We start from the raw sequence: 24,268 nt of genomic DNA, 5'->3' as shown, positions 1-24,268 counted from the left end.
TCGCATCTCATTTGTATGTTTCGTGATAAGTTATAATATTCATTCCGAATTGTCATGTATACCTCGAATTCACTTCAAAGGAATCTAAATGCGACATTTCCATGCTAGGAAATAGCCCTTGCAGATATATCCGCATTGAGGCAGTAGAGTCCTAATGCTTCTTAAGATGCGATATCGCATCTCACTTATATGTTACATGATAAGATATAATGTTCATTGTGAAGTGTCATGTATATCTCGTATTCAAATGAATGTAAATGCGAATCCTCCTTGCTAGGAAATAGCGTATTCAGATGTCTACGTATCGTAGCAATAGAGTCCTAATGCTACTTAAAACGCGATATCGCATCCCATTTCTATGTTTCGTGATAAGATATAATATGCATTGCGAAGTGTCATGTATACCTCGTATTCACTTCAAAAGAATGTAAACGCGACTGTTCCTAGCTAGGAAATAGCGCTTGCAGATGCCTACGTATCGTAGCAATAGAGTTCTATTGCTGCTTATATCGCGATATCGCATCTCACTTCTATGTTTCGTGATAAGTTATAATATTCATTCCGAGGTGTCATGTATACCTCGAATTCACTTCATAGGAATCTAAATGCGACATTTCCATGCTAGGAAATAGCCCTTGCAGATATCTCCGCATTGAGGCAATAGAGTCCTAATGCTTCTTAAAACGAGATGTCGCATTTCATTTCTATGTTTCGTGATAAGTTATAGTATTCATTGCGAAGTGTCATGTATACATCGTATTCACTTCAAAAGAATGTAAATGCGACACTTCCTTGCTAGGAAATAGCGTATTCAGATGTCTACGTATCGTAGCAATGGAGTTCTAATGCTTCTCAAAACGCGATATCGCATCTCATTTCTATGCTTCATGATAAGATATAATATTCATTGCGAAGTGTCATGTATACCACGTATTCACATCAAAAGAATGTAAATGCGACTATTCCTTGCTAGGGCATAGCGTTTGCAGATGCCTACGTATCGTAGCAATAGTGTTCTAATGCTTCTTAGATCGCGATATCGCATCTCATTTTGATGTTTCGTGATAAGTTATAATATTCATTCCGATGTGTCATGTAAACCTCGAATTCATTTCAAAAGAATGTAAATACGACTATTGCTTGCTAGGAAATAGCGTTTGCAGATATCTCCACATCGAGGCAATAGGGTTCTAATGCTTCTTAATACGCGATTTCGCACCTCACTTATATGTTACATGATAAGATATAATGTTCATTGTGAAGTGTCATGTATACCTCGTATTCACTTCTAGAGAATGTATAATAAATGCAACTATTCCTTGCTAGGAAATAGCGTATTCAGATGACTACGTATCGTAGCAATAGGGTTCTAATGCTTCTTAGATCGCGATTTCGCATCTCATTTCTATGCTTCGTGATAAGTTATAATATTAGTTGCGAAGTGTCATGTATACCTCGCATTCACTACAAAAGAATGAAAATGCGACACTTCCATGCTAGGAAATAGCGTCTGCAGATGTCTATGCGTCGAGGCAATAGAGTTCTAATGCTTCTTAGATCGCGATATCGCATCACATTTTTATGTTTCGTGGTAAGTTATAATATTCATTCCGAAGTGTCATGTAAACCTCGAATTCATTTCAAAAGAATGTAAACGCGACTATTGCTTGCTAGGAAATAGCGTTTGCAGATGTCTCCGCATCGAGGCCATAGAGTTTAATGCTTCTTACAACGCGATATCGCATCTCATTTCTATGTTTCGTGATAAGATATAATATTCACTGCGAGGTGTCATGTACACCTCGTATTCACTTCAAAAGAATGTAAATGCGACACTTCCTTGCTAGGAAATAGTGTATTCAGATGTCTACGTATCGTAGCAATAGAGTTCTAATGCTACTTAAATCGCGATATCGCATCTCATTCCTATGTTTCGTGATAAGATATAATATTCATTGCGAATGGTCATGTATACCTTGTATTCACTTCAAAAGAATGTAAATGCGACTATTGATTGCTAGGAAATAGCGTTTGCAGATGTCTACGTATCGTAGCAATAGCGTTCTAATGCTACTTAAATCGCGATATGACACCTCATTTATATGTTTCGTGATAAGATATAATACTCATTGCGAAGTGTCATGTATACATCGTATTCACTTCATGTCGCCGCATCGAGGCCATAGAGTTCTAATGCTCCTTAGAACGCGATATCGCATCTCTCTTCTATGTTTCGTGAAAAGATATAATATTCATTGCGAAGTGTCATGTATACCTCGTATTCACTTCAAAAGAATGTAAGTGCGACACTTCCATGCTAGGAAATAGCGTTTGCAGATGTCTCCGCATCGAGGACATAGAGTTTTAATGCTTCTTACAACGCGATATCGCATCTCTCTTCTATGTTTCATGATAAGATATAATATTCATTGCGAAGTGTCATGTATACCTCGTATTCACTTCAATAGAATGTAAATGCGACAATTGCTTGCTAGGAAATAGCGTTTGCAGATGTCTACGTATCGTAGCAATAGAGTTCTAATGCTACTTAAATCGCGATATCGCATCTCATTTATATGTTTCGTGATAAGATATAATATTCATTGCGAAGTGTCATGTATACCTCGTATTCACTTCAAGAGAATGTAAATGCGAATCTCTCTTGCTAGGAAATAGCGTTTGCAGATGCCTACGTATCGGAGCAATAGAGTTCTAATGCTTCTTAAAACGCGATATCGCATCTCATTTCTATGCTTCGTGATAAGATACAATATTCATTGCGAAGTGACATGTACACCTCGTACTCACTACAAAAGAATGTAAATGCGACACTTCCATGCTAGGAAATAGCGTCTGCAGATGTCTACGCGCCGAGACAATAGAGTTCTAATCCTTCTTAAAACGCTATATCGCATCTCACTTCTATGTTTCATGATAAGATATAATGTTCATTGCGGAGTGTCATGATTACCTCGTATTCACTTCAAATGAATGTAAATGCGAATCTTCCTTGCTAGGAAATAGCGTTTGCAGATGTATATGTATCGTAGCAATAGAGTTCTAATGCTTCTCAAAACGCGATATCGCATCTCATTTCTATGATTCGTGCTAAGATATAATATTCATTGCGAAGTGTCATGTATACCTCGTATTCACTTCAAAAGGATGTAAGTGCGACGTTTCCGTCCTAGGAAATAGCGTTTGCAGATGTCTACGTATCGTAGCAAAAGAGTCCTAATGCTTCTTAAAACAAGATGTCACATTTCATTTCTATGCTTGGTGATAAGATATAATATTCATTGCGAAGTGTCATGTATACCTCTTATTCATTCCAAACGAATGAAAATGCGACACTTCCTTGCTAGGAAATGGCGTTTGCAGATGTCTACGTATCGTAGCAATAGAGTTCTAATCCTTCTCAAAACGCGATATCGCATCTCATTTCTACCTTTCATGATAAGATATAATATTCATTGTGGAGTGTTATGTATACCTCGTATTCACTTCAAAAGAATGTAAATGCGACACTTCCATGCTAGGAAATAGCGTTTGCAGATATCTCCGCTTCGAGGCAATAAGGTTATAATGCTTCTTAAAACGCGATGTCGCATCTCATTTATATGTTTCGTGATAAGATATAATGTTCATTGCGAAGTGTCATGTATAGCTCGTATTCACTTCAAAAGAATGTAAATGCGACACTTCCTTGCTAGGGAATAGCGTTTGCAGATGTCATCGTATCGAGGCAATAGTGCTCTAATGCTTCTTAAAACGCGATATCGCATCTCATTTCTATGTTTGATGATAAGATATAATATCCACTCCGAAGTGTCATGTATACCTCGTATTCACTTCAAATGAATGTAAATGCGACTATGCCTTGCTAGGAAATAACGTTTGCAGATGTGTACGTAACGTAGCAATAGTGTTCTAATGCTTCTCAAAGCGCGATATCGCATCTCATTTCCTTGTTTCATGATAAGATATAATATTCACTGAACAGTGGTATGTATACCTCGTATTCACATCAAAAGAATGTAAATGCGACACTTCCTAAAACGCTATATCGCATCTCACTTCTATGTTTCATGATAAGATATAATATTCATTGCGAAGTGTCACGTATACCTCGTATTCACTTCAAAAGAATGTAAATGCGACTATTGCTTGCTAGGAAATAGAGTTTGCAGATGTCTAGGTATCGTAGCAATAGAGTTCTAATGCTACTTAAATCGCGATATCGCATCTCATTTATATGTTTCGTGATAAGATATAATATTCATTGCGAAGTGTCATGTATACCTCGTATTCACTTCAAAAGAATGTAAGTGCGACACTTCCATGCTAGGAAATAGCGTTTGCAGATGCCTACGTATCGGAGCAATAGAGTTCTAATGATTTTTAAAACGCGATATCGCATCTCATTTCTATGCTTCGTGATAAGATATAATATTCATTGCGAAGTGTCTAGTATCCCTCGTATTCACTTCAAAAGATTTTAATGCGACTATTGCTTGCTAGGAAATAGCGTTTGCAGATGTCTCCGCATCGAGGCAATAGGGTTCTAATGCTTCTTAAAACGCGATGTCGCATCTCACTTGTATGTTACATGATAAGATATAATATTCATTGCGAAGTGTCATGTATACCTCCTATTCACTCCAAACGAATGTAACTGCGACAATTCCTTGCTGGGAAATAGCGTCTGCATATGTCTACGCATCGAGGCAGTAGAGTTCTAATGCTTCTTAAAACGCGAAATCGCATTTCACTTCTATGTTTCAAGATAAGATATAATAATTATTGCGAAGTGTCATGTATGCCTCGTATTCACTTCAAAAGAGTGCAAATGCGACACTTCCTTGCTAGGAAATAGCGTTTGCAGATGTCTACGTATCGTTGCAATAGAGTTCTAATGTTTCTATTAACGGGATATCGCATCTCATTTCTATGTTTCATGATAAGATATAACATTCATAGCGAAGTGTCAGTTATACATCGTATTCACTTCAAACGAATGTAAATGCGACACTTCCTTGCTAGGAAATAGCATTTGCAGATGTCTACGTATCGTAGCAATAGAGTTCTAACGCTTCTTAAAACGTGATATCGCATTTCAATTCGATGTTTCATGATAAGATATAATATTCATTGCGAAGTGTCATGTATACCTCGTATTCACTTCAAATAAATGTAAATGCGACACATCCTTACTAGGAAATGGCGACTGCAGATGTCTCCGTATCGAAGCAACAGAGTTCTAATGCTTCTTAAATCGCGATATTGCATCTTATTCCTATGTTTCGTGATAAGGTATAATGTTCATTGCGAAGTGTCATGTTTGCCTCTTATTCACTTCAAAAGAATGAAAATGCGACACTTCCTTCGTAGGAAATAGCGTTTGCAGATGTCTGCGTATCGTAGCAATAGAGATCATCTTAAAACGAGATGTCGCATCTCGTCTCTACGTTTCATGATAAGGTATAATATTCATTGCGAAGTGTCATGTATACCTCGTATTCACTTCAAAAGAATGTAAATGCGACACTTCCTTGCTTGGAAATAGCGTTTGCAGATTTCTACGTATCGTAGCAATACAGATCTAATGCATCATAAAATGAGATGTCGCATCTCGTTTCTATGTTTCATGATAAGATATAATATTCATTGCGAAGTGTCATGTATAGCTCGTATGTACTTCAAAAGAATGAAAATGCGACACTTCCTTGCTAAGAAGTAGCGTTTCCAGATGTCTATGCATCGAAACAATAGAGTTCTAGTGCTTCTTAAGGCGAGATGTCGCATCTCATTCATCTGTTTCATGATAAGATATAATATTCATTGCGAAGTGTCATGTACACCTCCTATTCACTTCAAAAGAATGTAAATGCGACACTTCCTTGCTAGGAAATAGCGTTTGTAGATGTCTACGTATCGTAGCAATAGAGTTCTAATGCTTCTTAAATCGGGATATCGCATCTCATTTCTATGCTTCATGATAAGATATAATATTCATTGCGAAGTGTCATGTATACCTCGTATTCACTCCAAACGAATGTCAATGAGACACTTCCTTGCTAGGAAATAGCGTTTGCAGATATCTCCACAGGTGGCAATAGGGATCTAATGCTTCTTAAAACGCGATATCGCATCTCACTTCTATGATTCATGATAAGATATAATATTCATTGCGAAGTGTCATGTATACCTCGTATTCACTTCAAAGGAATGTAAATGCGACTATTCCTTGCTAGGAAATAGCGTTTGCAGATGCCTACGTATCGCAGCAATAGTGTGCTAATGCTTCTTAGATCGCGATATCGCATCTCATTTTTATGTTTCGTGATAAGTTATAGTATTCATTGCGAAGTGTCATGTATACATCGTATTCACTTCAAAAGAATGTAAATGCGACACTTCCTTGCTAGGAAATAGCGTATTCAGATGTCTACGTATCGTAGCAATGGAGTTCTAATGCTTCTCAAAACGCGATATCGCATCTCATTTCTATGCTTCATGATAAGATATAATATTCATTGCGAAGTGTCATGTATACCACGTATTCACATCAAAAGAATGTAAATGCGACTATTCCTTGCTAGGGCATAGCGTTTGCAGATGCCTACGTATCGTAGCAATAGTGTTCTAATGCTTCTTAGATCGCGATATCGCATCTCATTTTGATGTTTCGTGATAAGTTATAATATTCATTCCGATGTGTCATGTAAACCTCGAATTCATTTCAAAAGAATGTAAATACGACTATTGCTTGCTAGGAAATAGCGTTTGCAGATATCTCCACATCGAGGCAATAGGGTTCTAATGCTTCTTAATACGCGATATCGCACCTCACTTATATGTTACATGATAAGATATAATGTTCATTGTGAAGTGTCATGTATACCTCGTATTCACTTCTAGAGAATGTATAATAAATGCAACTATTCCTTGCTAGGAAATAGCGTTTGCAGATGTCTACGTATCGTAGCAATAGAGTTCTAATGCTTCTTAAGACGCGATATCGCATCTCACTTATATGTTACATGATAAGATATAATGTTCATTGTGAAGTGTCATGTATATCTCGTATTCACTTCAAAAGAATGCGAATGCGAATCCTCCTTACTAGGAAATAGCGTATTCAGATGTCTACGTATCGTAGCAATAGAGTTCTAATGCTACTTAAAACGCGATATCGCATCTCATTTCTATGTTTCCTGATAAGATATAATATTCATTGCGAAGTGTCATGTATACCTCGTATTCACATCAAAAGAAAGTAAATGCGACTATTCCTTGCTAGGGCATAGCGTTTGCAGATGCCTACGTATCGTAGCAATAGAGTTCTAATGCTTCTTAGACCGCGATATCGCATCTCATTTTGATGTTTCGTGATAAGTTATAATATTCATTCCGATGTGTCATGTAAACCTCGAATTCATTTCAAAAGAATGTAAATACGACTATTGCTTGCTAGGAAATAGCGTTTGCAGATATCTCCACATCGAGGCAATAGGGTTCTAATGCTTCTTAATACGCCATATCGCATCTCACTTATATGTTACATGATAAGATATAATGTTCATTGTGAAGTGTCATGTATACCTCGTATTCACTTCTAGAGGAATGTATAATAAATGCAACTATTCCTTGCTAGGAAATAGCGTATTCAGATGTTTACGTATCGTAGCAATAGGGTTCTAATGCTTCTTAGATCGCGATTTCGCATCTCATTTCTATGTTTCGTGATAAGTTATAATATTAGTTGCGAAGTGTCATGTATACCTCGCATTCACTACAAAAGAATGAAAATGCGACACTTCCATGCTAGGAAATAGCGTCTGCAGTTGTCTATGCGTCGAGGCAATAGAGTTCTAATGCTTCTTAGATCGCGATATCGCATCACATTTTTATGTTTCGTGGTAAGTTATAATATTCATTCCGAAGTGTCATGTAAACCTCGAATTCATTTCAAAAGAATGTAAACGCGACTATTGCTTGCTAGGAAATAGCGTTTGCAGATGTCTCCGCATCGAGGCCATAGAGTTTAATGCTTCTTACAACGCGATATCGCATCTCATTTCTATGTTTCGTGATAAGATATAATATTCACTGCGAGGTGTCATGTACACCTCGTATTCACTTCAAAAGAATGTAAATGCGACACTTCCTTGCTAGGAAATAGTGTATTCAGATGTCTACGTATCGTAGCAATAGAGTTCTAATGCTACTTAAATCGCGATATCGCATCTCATTCCTATGTTTCGTGATAAGATATAATATTCATTGCGAATGGTCATGTATACCTTGTATTCACTTCAAAAGAATGTAAATGCGACTATTGATTGCTAGGAAATAGCGTTTGCAGATGTCTACGTATCGTAGCAATAGAGTTCTAATGCTACTTAAATCGCGATATCGCATCTCATTTATATGTTTCGTGATAAGATATAATATTCATTGCGAAGTGTCATGTATACCTCGTATTCACTTCAAGAGAATGTAAATGCGAATCTCTCTTGCTAGGAAATAGCGTTTGCAGATGCCTACGTATCGGAGCAATAGAGTTCTAATGCTTCTTAAAACGCGATATCGCATCTCATTTCTATGCTTCGTGATAAGATACAATATTCATTGCGAAGTGACATGTACACCTCGTACTCACTACAAAAGAATGTAAATGCGACACTTCCATGCTAGGAAATAGCGTCTGCAGATGTCTACGCGCCGAGACAATAGAGTTCTAATCCTTCTTAAAACGCTATATCGCATCTCACTTCTATGTTTCATGATAAGATATAATGTTCATTGCGGAGTGTCATGATTACCTCGTATTCACTTCAAATGAATGTAAATGCGAATCTTCCTTGCTAGGAAATAGCGTTTGCAGATGTATATGTATCGTAGCAATAGAGTTCTAATGCTTCTCAAAACGCGATATCGCATCTCATTTCTATGATTCGTGCTAAGATATAATATTCATTGCGAAGTGTCATGTATACCTCGTATTCACTTCAAAAGGATGTAAGTGCGACGTTTCCGTCCTAGGAAATAGCGTTTGCAGATGTCTACGTATCGTAGCAAAAGAGTCCTAATGCTTCTTAAAACAAGATGTCACATTTCATTTCTATGCTTGGTGATAAGATATAATATTCATTGCGAAGTGTCATGTATACCTCTTATTCATTCCAAACGAATGAAAATGCGACACTTCCTTGCTAGGAAATGGCGTTTGCAGATGTCTACGTATCGTAGCAATAGAGTTCTAATCCTTCTCAAAACGCGATATCGCATCTCATTTCTACCTTTCATGATAAGATATAATATTCATTGTGGAGTGTTATGTATACCTCGTATTCACTTCAAAAGAATGTAAATGCGACACTTCCATGCTAGGAAATAGCGTTTGCAGATATCTCCGCTTCGAGGCAATAGGGTTATAATGCTTCTTAAAACGCGATGTCGCATCTCATTTATATGTTTCGTGATAAGATATAATGTTCATTGCGAAGTGTCATGTATAGCTCGTATTCACTTCAAAAGAATGTAAATGCGACACTTCCTTGCTAGGAAATAGCGTTTGCAGATGTCATCGTATCGAGGCAATAGTGCTCTAATGCTTCTTAAAACGCGATATCGCATCTCATTTCTATGTTTGATGATAAGATATAATATCCACTCCGAAGTGTCATGTATACCTCGTATTCACTTCAAATGAATGTAAATGCGACTATGCCTTGCTAGGAAATAGCGTTTGCAGATGTGTACGTAACGTAGCAATAGTGTTCTAATGCTTCTCAAAGCGCGATATCGCATCTCATTTCCTTGTTTCATGATAAGATATAATATTCACTGAACAGTGGTATGTATACCTCGTATTCACATCAAAAGAATGTAAATGCGACACTTCCTAAAACGCTATATAGCATCTCACTTCTATGTTTCATGATAAGATATAATATTCATTGCGAAGTGTCACGTATACCTCGTATTCACTTCAAAAGAATGTAAATGCGACTATTGCTTGCTAGGAAATAGAGTTTGCAGATGTCTAGGTATCGTAGCAATAGAGTTCTAATGCTACTTAAATCGCGATATCGCATCTCATTTATATGTTTCGTGATAAGATATAATATTCATTGCGAAGTGTCATGTATACCTCGTATTCACTTCAAAAGAATGTAAGTGCGACACTTCCATGCTAGGAAATAGCGTTTGCAGATGCCTACGTATCGGAGCAATAGAGTTCTAATGATTTTTAAAACGCGATATCGCATCTCATTTCTATGCTTCGTGATAAGATATAATATTCATTGCGAAGTGTCTAGTATCCCTCGTATTCACTTCAAAAGATTTTAATGCGACTATTGCTTGCTAGGAAATAGCGTTTGCAGATGTCTCCGCATCGAGGCAATAGGGTTCTAATGCTTCTTAAAACGCGATGTCGCATCTCACTTGTATGTTACATGATAAGATATAATATTCATTGCGAAGTGTCATGTATACCTCGAGTTCACTTCAAATAAATGTAAATGCGACTATTGCTTGCTAGGAAATAGCGTTTGCAGATGTCTACGTATCGTAGCAATAGAGTTCTAATGCTACTTAAATCGCGATATCGCATCTCATTTATATGTTTCGTGATAAGATATAATATTCATTGCGAAGTGTCATGTATACCTCGTATTCACTACAAAAGAATGTAAATGCGACACTTCCATGCTAGGAAATAGCGTCTGCAGATGTCTACGCGTCGAGACAATAGAGTTCTAATCCTTCTTAAAACGCTATATCGCATCTCACTTCTATGTTTCATGATAAGATATAATGTTCATTGCGGAGTGTCATGATTACCTCGTATTCACTTCAAATGAATGTAAATGCGAATCTTCCTTGCTAGGAAATAGCGTTTGCAGATGTCTATGTATCGTAGCAATAGAGCTCGAATGCTTCTCAAAACGCGATATCGCATCTCATTTCTATGTCACATGATAAGATATAATGATCATTGCGAAGTGTCATGTATACCTCGTATTCACTTCAAAAGAATGTATGTGCGACACTTCCATGCCAGGAAATAGCATTTGCAGATGTCTCCGCATCGAGGCCATACAGTTTTAATGCTTCTTACAACGCGATATCGCATCCCTCTTCTATGTTTCATGATAAGATATAATATTCATTGCGAAGTGTCATGTACACCTCGTATTCGCTTCAAAAGAATGTAAATGCGACTATTGCTTGCTAGGAAATAGCGTTTGCAGATGACTACGTATCGTAGCAAAAGAGTCCTAATGCTTCTTAAAACAAGATGTCACATTTCATTTCTATGCTTGGTGATAAGATATAATATTCATTGCGAAGTGTCATGTATACCTCTTATTCATTCCAAACGAATGAAAATGCGACACTTCCTTGCTAGGAAATGGCGTTTGCAGATGTCTACGTATCGTAGCAATAGAGTTCTAATCCTTCTCAAAACGCGATATCGCATCTCATTTCTACCTTTCATGATAAGATATAATATTCATTGTGGAGTGTTATGTATACCTCGTATTCACTTCAAAAGAATGTAAATGCGACACTTCCATGCTAGGAAATAGCGTTTGCAGATATCTCCGCTTCGAGGCAATAGGGTTGTAATGCTTCTTAAAACGCGATGTCCCATCTCATTTATATGTTTCGTGATAAGATATAATGTTCATTGCGAAGTGTCATGTATAGCTCGTATTCACTTCAAAAGAATGTAAATGCGACACTTCCTTGCTAGGAAATAGCGTTTGCAGATGTCATCGTATCGAGGCAATAGTGCTCTAATGCTTCTTAAAACGCGATATCGCATCTCATTTCTATGTTTGATGATAAGATATAATATCCACTCCGAAGTGTCATGTATACCTCGTATTCACTTCAAATGAATGTAAATGCGACTATGCCTTGCTAGGAAATAGCGTTTGCAGATGTGTACGTAACGTAGCAATAGTGTTCTAATGCTTCTCAAAGCGCGATATCGCATCTTATTTCCTTGTTTCATGATAAGATATAATATTCACTGAACAGTGGTATGTATACCTCGTATTCACATCAAAAGACTGTAAATGCGACACTTCCTAAAACGCTATATCGCATCTCACTTCTATGTTTCATGATAAGATATAATATTCATTGCGAAGTGTCACGTATACCTCGTATTCACTTCAAAAGAATGTAAATGCGACTATTGCTTGCTAGGAAATAGAGTTTGCAGATGTCTAGGTATCGTAGCAATAGAGTTCTAATGCTACTTAAATCGCGATATCGCATCTCATTTATATGTTTCGTGATAAGATATAATATTCATTGCGAAGTGTCATGTATACCTCGTATTCACTTCAAAAGAATGTAAGTGCGACACTTCCATGCTAGGAAACAGCGTTTGCAGATGCCTACGTATCGGAGCAATAGAGTTCTAATGATTTTTAAAACGCGATATCGCATCTCATTTCTATGCTTCGTGATAAGATATAATATTCATTGCGAAGTGTCTAGTATCCCTCGTATTCACTTCAAAAGATTTTAATGCGACTATTGCTTGCTAGGAAATAGCGTTTGCAGATGTCTCCGCATCGAGGCAATAGGGTTCTAATGCTTCTTAAAACGCGATGTCGCATCTCACTTGTATGTTACATGATAAGATATAATATTCATTGCGAAGTGTCATGTATACCTCCTATTCACTCCAAACGAATGTAATTGCGACAATTCCTTGCTGGGAAATAGCGTCTGCATATGTCTACGCATCGAGGCAGTAGAGTTCTAATGCTTCTTAAAACGCGAAATCGCATTTCACTTCTATGTTTCAAGATAAGATATAATAATCATTGCGAAGTGTCATGTATGCCTCGTATTCACTTCAAAAGAGTGCAAATGCGACACTTCCTTGCTAGGAAATAGCGTTTGCAGATGTCTACGTATCGTTGCAATAGAGTTCTAATGTTTCTATTAACGGGATATCGCATCTCATTTCTATGTTTCATGATAAGATATAACATTCATAGCGAAGTGTCAGTTATACATCGTATTCACTTCAAACGAATGTAAATGCGACACTTCCTTGCTAGGAAATAGCATTTGCAGATGTCTACGTATCGTAGCAATAGAGTTCTAACGCTTCTTAAAACGTGATATCGCATTTCAATTCGATGTTTCATGATAAGATATAATATTCATTGCGAAGTGTCATGTATAGCTCGTATGTACTTCAAAAGAATGAAAATGCGACACTTCCTTGCTAAGAAGTAGCGTTTCCAGATGTCTATGCATCGAAACGATAGAGTTCTAGTGCTTCTTAAGGCGAGATGTCGCATCTCATTCATCTGTTTCATGATAAGATATAATATTCATTGCGAAGTGTCATGTACACCTCCTATTCACTTCAAAAGAATGTAAATGCGACACTTCCTTGCTAGGTAACAGCGTCTGCAGATGTCTACGCGTCGAGGCAATAGAGTTCTAATGCTTCTTAAAACGCTATATCGCATCTCACTTCTATGTTTCATGATAAGATATAATATTCATTGCGAAGTGTCATGTATACCTCGCATTCACTCCAAACGAATGTAAATGCGACACTTCCTTGCTAGGAAATGGCGTATTCAGATGTCCACGTATCGTAGCAATAGAGTTGTAATGCTACTTAAATCGCGATATCGCAACTCATTTCTACGTTTCGTGATAAGATATAATATTCATTGCGAAGTGTCATGTACACCTCGTATCCACTTCAAAAGAATGTAAACGCGACACTTCGAGGCTAGGAAATAGCGTCTGCAGATGTGTCCGCATCGAGGCCATAGAGTTGTAATGCTTCTTAAAACGCGATATCGCATCTCTCTTCTACGTTTCATGATAAGATATAATATTCATTGCGAAGTGTCATGTATACCTCGTGTTCACTACAAAAGAATGTAAATGCGACACTTCCGTGCTAGGAAATAGCGTCTGCGGATGTCTACGCATCGAGGCCATAGAGTTGTAATGCTTCTTAAAACGCGATATCGCATCTCTCTTCTACGTTTCATGATAAGATATAATATTCATTGCGAAGTGTCATGTATACCTCGTATTCACTTCAAAAGAATGTAAGGGCCACACTTCCATGCTAGGAAATAGCGTTTGCTGATGTCTCCGCATCGATGCCATAGAGTTCTTATGCTTCCTAGATCGCGATATCGCATCTCATTTCTATGTTTCGTGATAAGTTATAATATTCATTCCGAAGTGTCATGTAAACCTCGAATTCACTTCAAAGAAATGTAAATGCGACACTTCCATGCAAGGAAATAGCGTTTGCAAATATCTCCGCATCGATGCAATAGGGTTATAATGCTTCCCAAAACGCGCTATCGCATCTCACTCCTATGTTACATGATAAGATATAATGTTCATTGCGAAGTGTCATGTATACCTCCTATTCACTTCAAAAGAATGTAAATGCGAAACTTCCTTGGTAGGAAATAGCGTTTGCAGATATCTATGTATCGTAGCAATAGAGTTCTAATGCTTCTCAAAACACGATATCGCATCTCATTTCTATGCTTCGTGATAAGATATAATATTCATTGGGAAGTGGCATGTATACCTCGTATTCACTTCAAAAGAATGTAAGTGCGACACTTCCATGCTAGGAAATAGCGTTTGCAGATGTCTCCGCATCGAGGCCATATAGTTCTAATGCTTGATAGATTGCGATATCGCATCTCTCTTCTATGTTTCATGATAAGATATAATATTCATTGCGAAGTGTCATGTATACCTCGTGTTCACTACAAAAGAATGTAAATGCGACACTTCCGTGCTAGGAAATAGCGTCTGCAGATGTCTACGCGTCGAGACAATAGAGTTCTAATGCTTCTTAAAACGCGATATTGCATCTAAATTCTATGTCACATGATAAGATATAATGTTCATTGCGAAGTGTCACGTATACCTCGTATTCACTTCAAAAGAAGGTAAATGCGAATCTTCCTTGCTAGGAAATAGCGTTTGCGGATGTCTACGAATCGTAGCAATAGAGTTCTAATGCTTCTTAAAACGCGATATCGAATCTCACTTCTATGTTTCATGATAAGATATAATATTCATTGCGGAATGTCATGTATACCTCGTATTCACCTCGAAAGAATGTAAATGCGACTATTTCTTTCTAGGGCATAGCGTTTGCATATGCCTACGTATCGTAGCAATAGAGTTCTAATGCTTCTTAGATCGCGATATCGCAACTCATTTCTATGTTTCGTGATAAGTTACAATATTCATTCCGCAGTGTCATGTACACCTCGTATTCACTTCAAAAGAAAGTAAATGCGACTATTGCTTGCTAGGAAATAGCGTTTGCAGATGTCTCCGCATCGAGGCCATATAGTTCTAATGCTTGATAGATTGCGATATCGCATCTCTCTTCTATGTTTCATGATAAGATATAATATTCATTGCGAAGTGTCATGTATACCTCGTGTTCACTACAAAAGAATGTAAATGCGACACTTCCGTGCTAGGAAATAGCGTCTGCAGATGTCTACGCGTCGAGACAATAGAGTTCTAATGCTTCTTAAAACGCGATATTGCATCTCAATTCTATGTCACATGATAAGATATAATGTTCATTGCGAAGTGTCACGTATACCTCGTATTCACTTCAAAAGAAGGTAAATGCGAATCTTCCTTGCTAGGAAATAGCGTTTGCGGATGTCTACGAATCGTAGCAATAGAGTTCTAATGCTTCTTAAAACGCGATATCGAATCTCACTTCTATGTTTCATGATAAGATATAATATTCATTGCGGAATGTCATGTATGCCTCGTATTCACTTCAAAAGAGTGCAAATGCGACACTTCCTTGCTAGGAAATAGCGTTTGCAGATGTCTACGTATCGTTGCAATAGAGTTCTAATGTTTCTATTAACGGGATATCGCATCTCATTTCTATGTTTCATGATAAGATATAACATTCATAGCGAAGTGTCAGTTATACATCGTATTCACTTCAAACGAATGTAAATGCGACACTTCCTTGCTAGGAAATAGCATTTGCAGATGTCTACGTATCGTAGCAATAGAGTTCTAACGCTTCTTAAAACGTGATATCGCATTTCAATTCGATGTTTCATGATAAGATATAATATTCATTGCGAAGTGTCATGTATAGCTCGTATGTACTTCAAAAGAATGAAAATGCGACACTTCCTTGCTAAGAAGTAGCGTTTCCAGATGTCTATGCATCGAAACGATAGAGTTCTAGTGCTTCTTAAGGCGAGATGTCGCATCTCATTCATCTGTTTCATGATAAGATATAATATTCATTGCGAAGTGTCATGTACACCTCCTATTCACTTCAAAAGAATGTAAATGCGACACTTCCTTGCTAGGTAACAGCGTCTGCAGATGTCTACGCGTCGAGGCAATAGAGTTCTAATGCTTCTTAAAACGCTATATCGCATCTCACTTCTATGTTTCATGATAAGATATAATATTCATTGCGAAGTGTCATGTATACCTCGCATTCACTCCAAACGAATGTAAATGCGACACTTCCTTGCTAGGAAATGGCGTATTCAGATGTCCACGTATCGTAGCAATAGAGTTGTAATGCTACTTAAATCGCGATATCGCAACTCATTTCTACGTTTCGTGATAAGATATAATATTCATTGCGAAGTGTCATGTACACCTCGTATCCACTTCAAAAGAATGTAAACGCGACACTTCGAGGCTAGGAAATAGCGTCTGCAGATGTGTCCGCATCGAGGCCATAGAGTTGTAATGCTTCTTAAAACGCGATATCGCATCTCTCTTCTACGTTTCATGATAAGATATAATATTCATTGCGAAGTGTCATGTATACCTCGTGTTCACTACAAAAGAATGTAAATGCGACACTTCCGTGCTAGGAAATAGCGTCTGCGGATGTCTACGCATCGAGGCCATAGAGTTGTAATGCTTCTTAAAACGCGATATCGCATCTCTCTTCTACGTTTCATGATAAGATATAATATTCATTGCGAAGTGTCATGTATACCTCGTATTCACTTCAAAAGAATGTAAGGGCCACACTTCCATGCTAGGAAATAGCGTTTGCTGATGTCTCCGCATCGATGCCATAGAGTTCTTATGCTTCCTAGATCGCGATATCGCATCTCATTTCTATGTTTCGTGATAAGTTATAATATTCATTCCGAAGTGTCATGTAAACCTCGAATTCACTTCAAAGAAATGTAAATGCGACACTTCCATGCAAGGAAATAGCGTTTGCAAATATCTCCGCATCGATGCAATAGGGTTATAATGCTTCCCAAAACGCGCTATCGCATCTCACTCCTATGTTACATGATAAGATATAATGTTCATTGCGAAGTGTCATGTATACCTCCTATTCACTTCAAAAGAATGTAAATGCGAAACTTCCTTGGTAGGAAATAGCGTTTGCAGATATCTATGTATCGTAGCAATAGAGTTCTAATGCTTCTCAAAACACGATATCGCATCTCATTTCTATGCTTCGTGATAAGATATAATATTCATTGGGAAGTGGCATGTATACCTCGTATTCACTTCAAAAGAATGTAAGTGCGACACTTCCATGCTAGGAAATAGCGTTTGCAGATGTCTCCGCATCGAGGCCATATAGTTCTAATGCTTGATAGATTGCGATATCGCATCTCTCTTCTATGTTTCATGATAAGATATAATATTCATTGCGAAGTGTCATGTATACCTCGTGTTCACTACAAAAGAATGTAAATGCGACACTTCCGTGCTAGGAAATAGCGTCTGCAGATGTCTACGCGTCGAGACAATAGAGTTCTAATGCTTCTTAAAACGCGATATTGCATCTAAATTCTATGTCACATGATAAGATATAATGTTCATTGCGAAGTGTCACGTATACCTCGTATTCACTTCAAAAGAAGGTAAATGCGAATCTTCCTTGCTAGGAAATAGCGTTTGCGGATGTCTACGAATCGTAGCAATAGAGTTCTAATGCTTCTTAAAACGCGATATCGAATCTCACTTCTATGTTTCATGATAAGATATAATATTCATTGCGGAATGTCATGTATACCTCGTATTCACCTCGAAAGAATGTAAATGCGACTATTTCTTTCTAGGGCATAGCGTTTGCATATGCCTACGTATCGTAGCAATAGAGTTCTAATGCTTCTTAGATCGCGATATCGCAACTCATTTCTATGTTTCGTGATAAGTTACAATATTCATTCCGCAGTGTCATGTACACCTCGTATTCACTTCAAAAGAAAGTAAATGCGACTATTGCTTGCTAGGAAATAGCGTTTGCAGATGTCTCCGCATCGAGGCCATATAGTTCTAATGCTTGATAGATTGCGATATCGCATCTCTCTTCTATGTTTCATGATAAGATATAATATTCATTGCGAAGTGTCATGTATACCTCGTGTTCACTACAAAAGAATGTAAATGCGACACTTCCGTGCTAGGAAATAGCGTCTGCAGATGTCTACGCGTCGAGACAATAGAGTTCTAATGCTTCTTAAAACGCGATATTGCATCTCAATTCTATGTCACATGATAAGATATAATGTTCATTGCGAAGTGTCACGTATACCTCGTATTCACTTCAAAAGAAGGTAAATGCGAATCTTCCTTGCTAGGAAATAGCGTTTGCGGATGTCTACGAATCGTAGCAATAGAGTTCTAATGCTTCTTAAAACGCGATATCGAATCTCACTTCTATGTTTCATGATAAGATATAATATTCATTGCGGAATGTCATGTATACCTCGTATTCACCTCGAAAGAAAGTAAATGCGACTATTTCTTTCTAGGGCATAGCGTTTGCATATGCCTACGTATCGTAGCAATAGAGTTCTAATGCTTCTTATATCGCGATATCGCAACTCATTTCTATGTTTCGTGATAAGTTACAATATTCATTCCGCAGTGTCATGTACACCTCGTATTCACTTCAAAGGAAAGTAAATGCGACTATTGCTTGCTAGGAAATAGCGTTTGCAGATGTCTCCGCATCGAGGCCATAGAGTTCTAATGCTTCTGAAAACGCAATATCGCATCTCATTTCTATGTTTCCTGATAAGATATAATATTCATTGCGAAGTGTCATGTACACCTCGTATTCACTTCAAAAGAATGTAAATGCGACACTTCCATGCTAGGAAATAGCGTCTGCAGATGTCTATGCATCGCGGCAATAGAGTTCTAATGCTTCTTAAAACGCGATATCGCATCTCACTTCTATGTTTCATGATAAGATATAATATTCATTGCGAAGTGTCATGTATACCTCTTATTCACTCCAAACGAATGTAAATGCGACACTTCCTTGCTAGGAAATAGCGTATTCAGATGTGTACGTATCGTAGCAATAGAGCTCTAATGCTACTTAAATCGCGATATCGCATCTCATTTCTATGTTTCGTGATAAGATATAATATTCATTGCGAAGTGTCATGAATACCTCGTATTCACTTCAAAAGAATGTATATGCGACTATTGCTTGCTAGGAAATAGCGTTTGCAGATGTCTCCGCATCGAAGCCATAGAGTTCTAGTGCTTCTTGAAACGCGATATCGCATCTCTCTTCTATGTTTCATGATATGATATAATATTCATTGCGAAGTGTCATGTGTACCTCGCATTCACTCCAAACGAATGTAAATGCGACACTTCCTTACTAGGAAATGGCGTATTCAGATGTCCACGTATCGTAGCAATAGAGTTCTAATGCTACTTAAATCGCGATATCGCAACTCATTTCTACGTTTCGTGATAAGATATAATATTCATTGCGAAGTGTAATGTATACCTCGTATTCTCCCCAAACGAATGTAAGTGCAACACTTCCTTACTAGGAAATAGCTTATTCAGATCTCTACGTATCGTAGCAATAGATTTCTAATGCTTCTTAAAACGCGATATCGCATCTCACTTCTATGTTTCATGATAAGATATAAGATTCATTGCGAAGTGTCATGTATACCTCGCATTCACTACAAAAGAATGAAAATGCAACACTTCGAGGCTAGGAAATAGCGTCTGCAGATGTGTCCGCATAGAGGCCATAGAGTTCTAATGCTTCTTAAAACGGGATATCGCATCTCTCTTCTACGTTTCATGATAAAGTATAATATTCATTGCGAAGTGTCATGTATACCTCGTATTCACTACAAAAGAATGTAAGTGCCACACTTCCATGCTAGGAAATAGCGTTTGCTGATGTCTCCGCGTCGATGCCATAGAGTTCTAATGCTTCTTAAATCGCGATATCGCATCTCTCTTCTATGTTTCATGATAAGTTATAATATTCATTCCGAAGTGTCATGTAAACCTCGAATTCACTTCAAAAGAATGTAAGTGCGACTATTGCTTGCTAGGAAATAGCGTTTGCAGATGTCTACGTATCGTAGCAGTAGAGTTCTAATGCTTCTCAAAACGCGATATCGCATCTTATTTCTATGCTTCATGATAAGATATAATATTCATTGCGAAGTGTCATGTTTACCTCGTATTCACTCCAAACGAATGTCAATGAGACACTTCCTTGTTAGGAAATAGCGTATTCAGATGTCTACGTATAGTAGCAATAGAGTTCTAATGCTTCTTTAAACGCGATATCGCATCTCATTTATATGTTTCGTGATAAGATATAATATTCATCGCGAAGTGTCATGTATGTCTCGTATTCACTTCAAAAGAATGTAAGTGCGACACTTCCATGCCAGGAAATAGCGTTTGCTGATATCTCCGCATCGATGCCATAGTGTTCTAATGCTTCTTAGAACGCGATATCGCATCTCTCTTCTATGTTTCATGATAAGATATAATATTCATTACGAAGTGTTATGTATACCTCGTATTCACTTCAAAAGAATGTAAATGCGACTATTGCTTGCTAGGAAATAGCGTTTGCAGATGTCTACGTATCGTAGCAATAGAGTTCTAATGCTTCTCAAAACGCGATATCGCATCTTATTTCTATGCTTCATGATAAGATATAATATTCATTGCGAAGTGTCATGTATACCTCGTATTCACTCCAAACGAATGTCAATGAGACACTTCCTTGTTAGGAAATAGCGTATTCAGATGTCTACGTATCGTAGCAATAGAGTTCTAATGCTTCTTTAAACGCGATATCGCATCTCATTTATATGTTTCGTGATAAGATATAATATTCATCGCGAAGTGTCATGTATGTCTCGTATTCACTTCAAAAGAATGTAAGTGCGACACTTCCATGCCAGGAAATAGAGTTTGCTGATGTCTCCGCATCGATGCCATAGTGTTCTAATGCTTCTTAGAACGCGATATCGCATCTCATTTCTATGTTTCCTGATAAGATATAATATTCATTGCGAAGTGTCATGTACACCTCGTATTCACATCAAAAGAATGTAAATGCGACACTTCCATGCCAGGAAATAGCGTCTGCAGATGTCTATGCATCGCGGCAATAGAGTTCTAATGCTTCTTAAAACGCGATATCGCATCTCATTTCGATGATTCATTTCAAGATATAATATTCATTGCGAAGTGTCATGTATACCTCGTATACACATCAATAGAATGTAAATGCGACTATTCCTTGCTTGGAAATAGCGTTTGCAGATGCCTACGTATCGTAGCAATAGAGTTCTAATGCTTCTCAAAACGCGATATTGCATCTCATTTCTATGCTTCATGATAAGATATAATATTCATTGCGAAGTGTCATGTATACCTCGTATTCACTCCAAACGAATGTCAATGAGACACTTCCTTGCTAGGAAATAGCGTATTCAGATGTCTACGTATCGTAGCAATAGAGTTCTAATGCTTCTTTAAACGCGATATCGCATCTCTCTCCTATGTTGCATGATAAGATATAATATTCATTACGAAGTGTTATGTATACCTCGTATTCACTTCAAAAGAATGTAAATGCGACTATTGCTTGCTAGGAAATAGCGTTTAGAGATGTCTACGTATCGTAGCAATAAAGTTCTAATGCTTCTCAAAACGCGATATCGCATCTTATTTCTATGCTCCATGATAAGATATAATATTCATTGCGAAGTGTCATGTATACCTCGTATTCACTCCAAACGAATGTAAATGCGACTATTGCTTGCTAGGAAATAGCGTTTGTAGATGTCTCCGCATCGAGGCCATAGAGTTCTAATGCTTCTTGAAACGCGAAATTGCATCTCTCTTCTATGTTTCATGATAAGTTATAATATTCATTCCGAAGTGTCATGTATACCTCGTATTCACTTCAAAAGAATGTAAATGCGAATCTTCCTTGCTAGGAAATAGCGTATTCAGATGTCTACGAATCGTAGCAATAGAGTTCTAATGCTTCTTAAAACGCGATATCGAATCTCACTTCTATGTTTCATGATAAGATATAATATTCATTGCGGAGTGCCATGTATACCTCGTATTCACCTCGAAAGAATGTAAATGCGACTATTTCTTTCTAGGGCATAGCGTTTGCATATGCCTACGTATCGTAGCAATAGAGTTCCAATGCTTCTTAGATCGCGATATCGCAACTCATTTCTATGTTTCGTGATAAGTTACAATATTCATTCCGAAGTGTCATGTACACCTCGTATTCACTTCAAAAGAAAGTAAATGCGACTATTGCTTGCTAGGAAATAGCGTTTGCAGATGTCTACGTATCGTAGCAATAGAGTACTAATGCTTCTCAAAACGCGATATCGCATCTTATTTCTATGCTTCATGATAAGATATAATATTCATTGCGAAGTGTCATGTATACCTCGTATTCACTCCAAACGAATGTCAATGAGACACTTCCTTGTTAGGAAATAGCGTATTCAGATGTCTACGTATCGTAGCAATAGATTTCTAATGCTTCTTTAAACGCGATATCGCATCTCTCTCCTATGTTGCATGATAAGATATAATATTCATTACGAAGTGTTATGTATACCTCGTATTCACTTCAAAAGAATGTAAATGCGACTATTGCTTGCTAGGAAATAGCGTTTGCAGATGTCTACGTATCGTAGCAATAGTGTACTAATGCTTCTCAAAACGCGATATCGCATCTTATTTCTATGCTTCATGATAAGATATAATATTCATTGCGAAGTGTCATGTATACCTCGTATTCACTCCAAACGAATGTCAATGAGACACTTCCTTGTTAGGAAATAGCGTATTCAGATGTCTACGTATCGTAGCAATAGAGTTCTAATGCTTCTTTAAACGCGATATCGCATCTCATTTATATGTTTCGTGATAAGATATAATATTCATCGCGAAGTGTCATGTATGTCTCGTATTCACTTCAAAAGAATGTAAGTGCGACACTTCCATGCCAGGAAATAGCGTTTGCTGATGTCTCCGCATCGATGCCATAGTGTTCTAATGCTTCTTAGAACGCGATATCGCATCTCTCTTCTATGTTTCATGATAAGATATAATATTCATTGCGAAGTGTCATGTATTCCTCGTATTCACTCCAAACGAATGTCAATGAGACACTTCCTTGCTAGGAAATAGCGTATTCAGATGTCTACGCATCGTAGCAATAGAGTTCTAATGCTTCTTTAAACGCGATATCGCATCTCTCTCCTATGTTGCATGATAAGATATAATATTCATTACGAAGTGTTATGTATACCTCGTATTCACTTCAAAAGAATGTAAATGCGACTATTGCTTGCTAGGATATAGCGTTTGCAGATGTCTACGTATCGTAGCAATAGAGTTCTAATGCTTCTCAAAACGCGATATCGCATCTTATTTCTATGCTTCATGATAAGATATAATATTCATTGCGAAGTGTCATGTATACCTCGTATTCACTCCAAACGAATGTCAATGAGACACTTCCTTGTTAGGAAATAGCGTATTCAGATGTCTACGTATCGTAGCAATAGAGTTCTAATGCTTCTTTAAACGCGATATCGCATCTCATTTATATGTTTCTTGATAAGGTATAATATTCATCGCGAAGTGTCATGTATGTCTCGTATTCACTTCAAAAGAATGTAAGTGCGACACTTCCATGCCAGGAAATAGCGTTTGCTGATGTCTCCGCATCGATGCCATAGTGTTCTAATGCTTCTTAGAACGCGATATCGCATCTCTCTTCTATGTTTCATGATAAGATATAATATTCATTGCGAAGTGTCATGTATACCTCGTATTCACTCCAAACGAATGTCAATGAGACACTTCCTTGCTAGGAAATAGCGTATTCAGATGTCTACGTATCGTA

Source organism: Xylocopa sonorina, unplaced genomic scaffold, assembly GCF_050948175.1.
Source record: "Xylocopa sonorina isolate GNS202 unplaced genomic scaffold, iyXylSono1_principal scaffold0052, whole genome shotgun sequence".
Taxonomy (NCBI): domain Eukaryota; kingdom Metazoa; phylum Arthropoda; class Insecta; order Hymenoptera; family Apidae; genus Xylocopa; species Xylocopa sonorina.
This window is presented reverse-complemented; position numbering follows the sequence as displayed.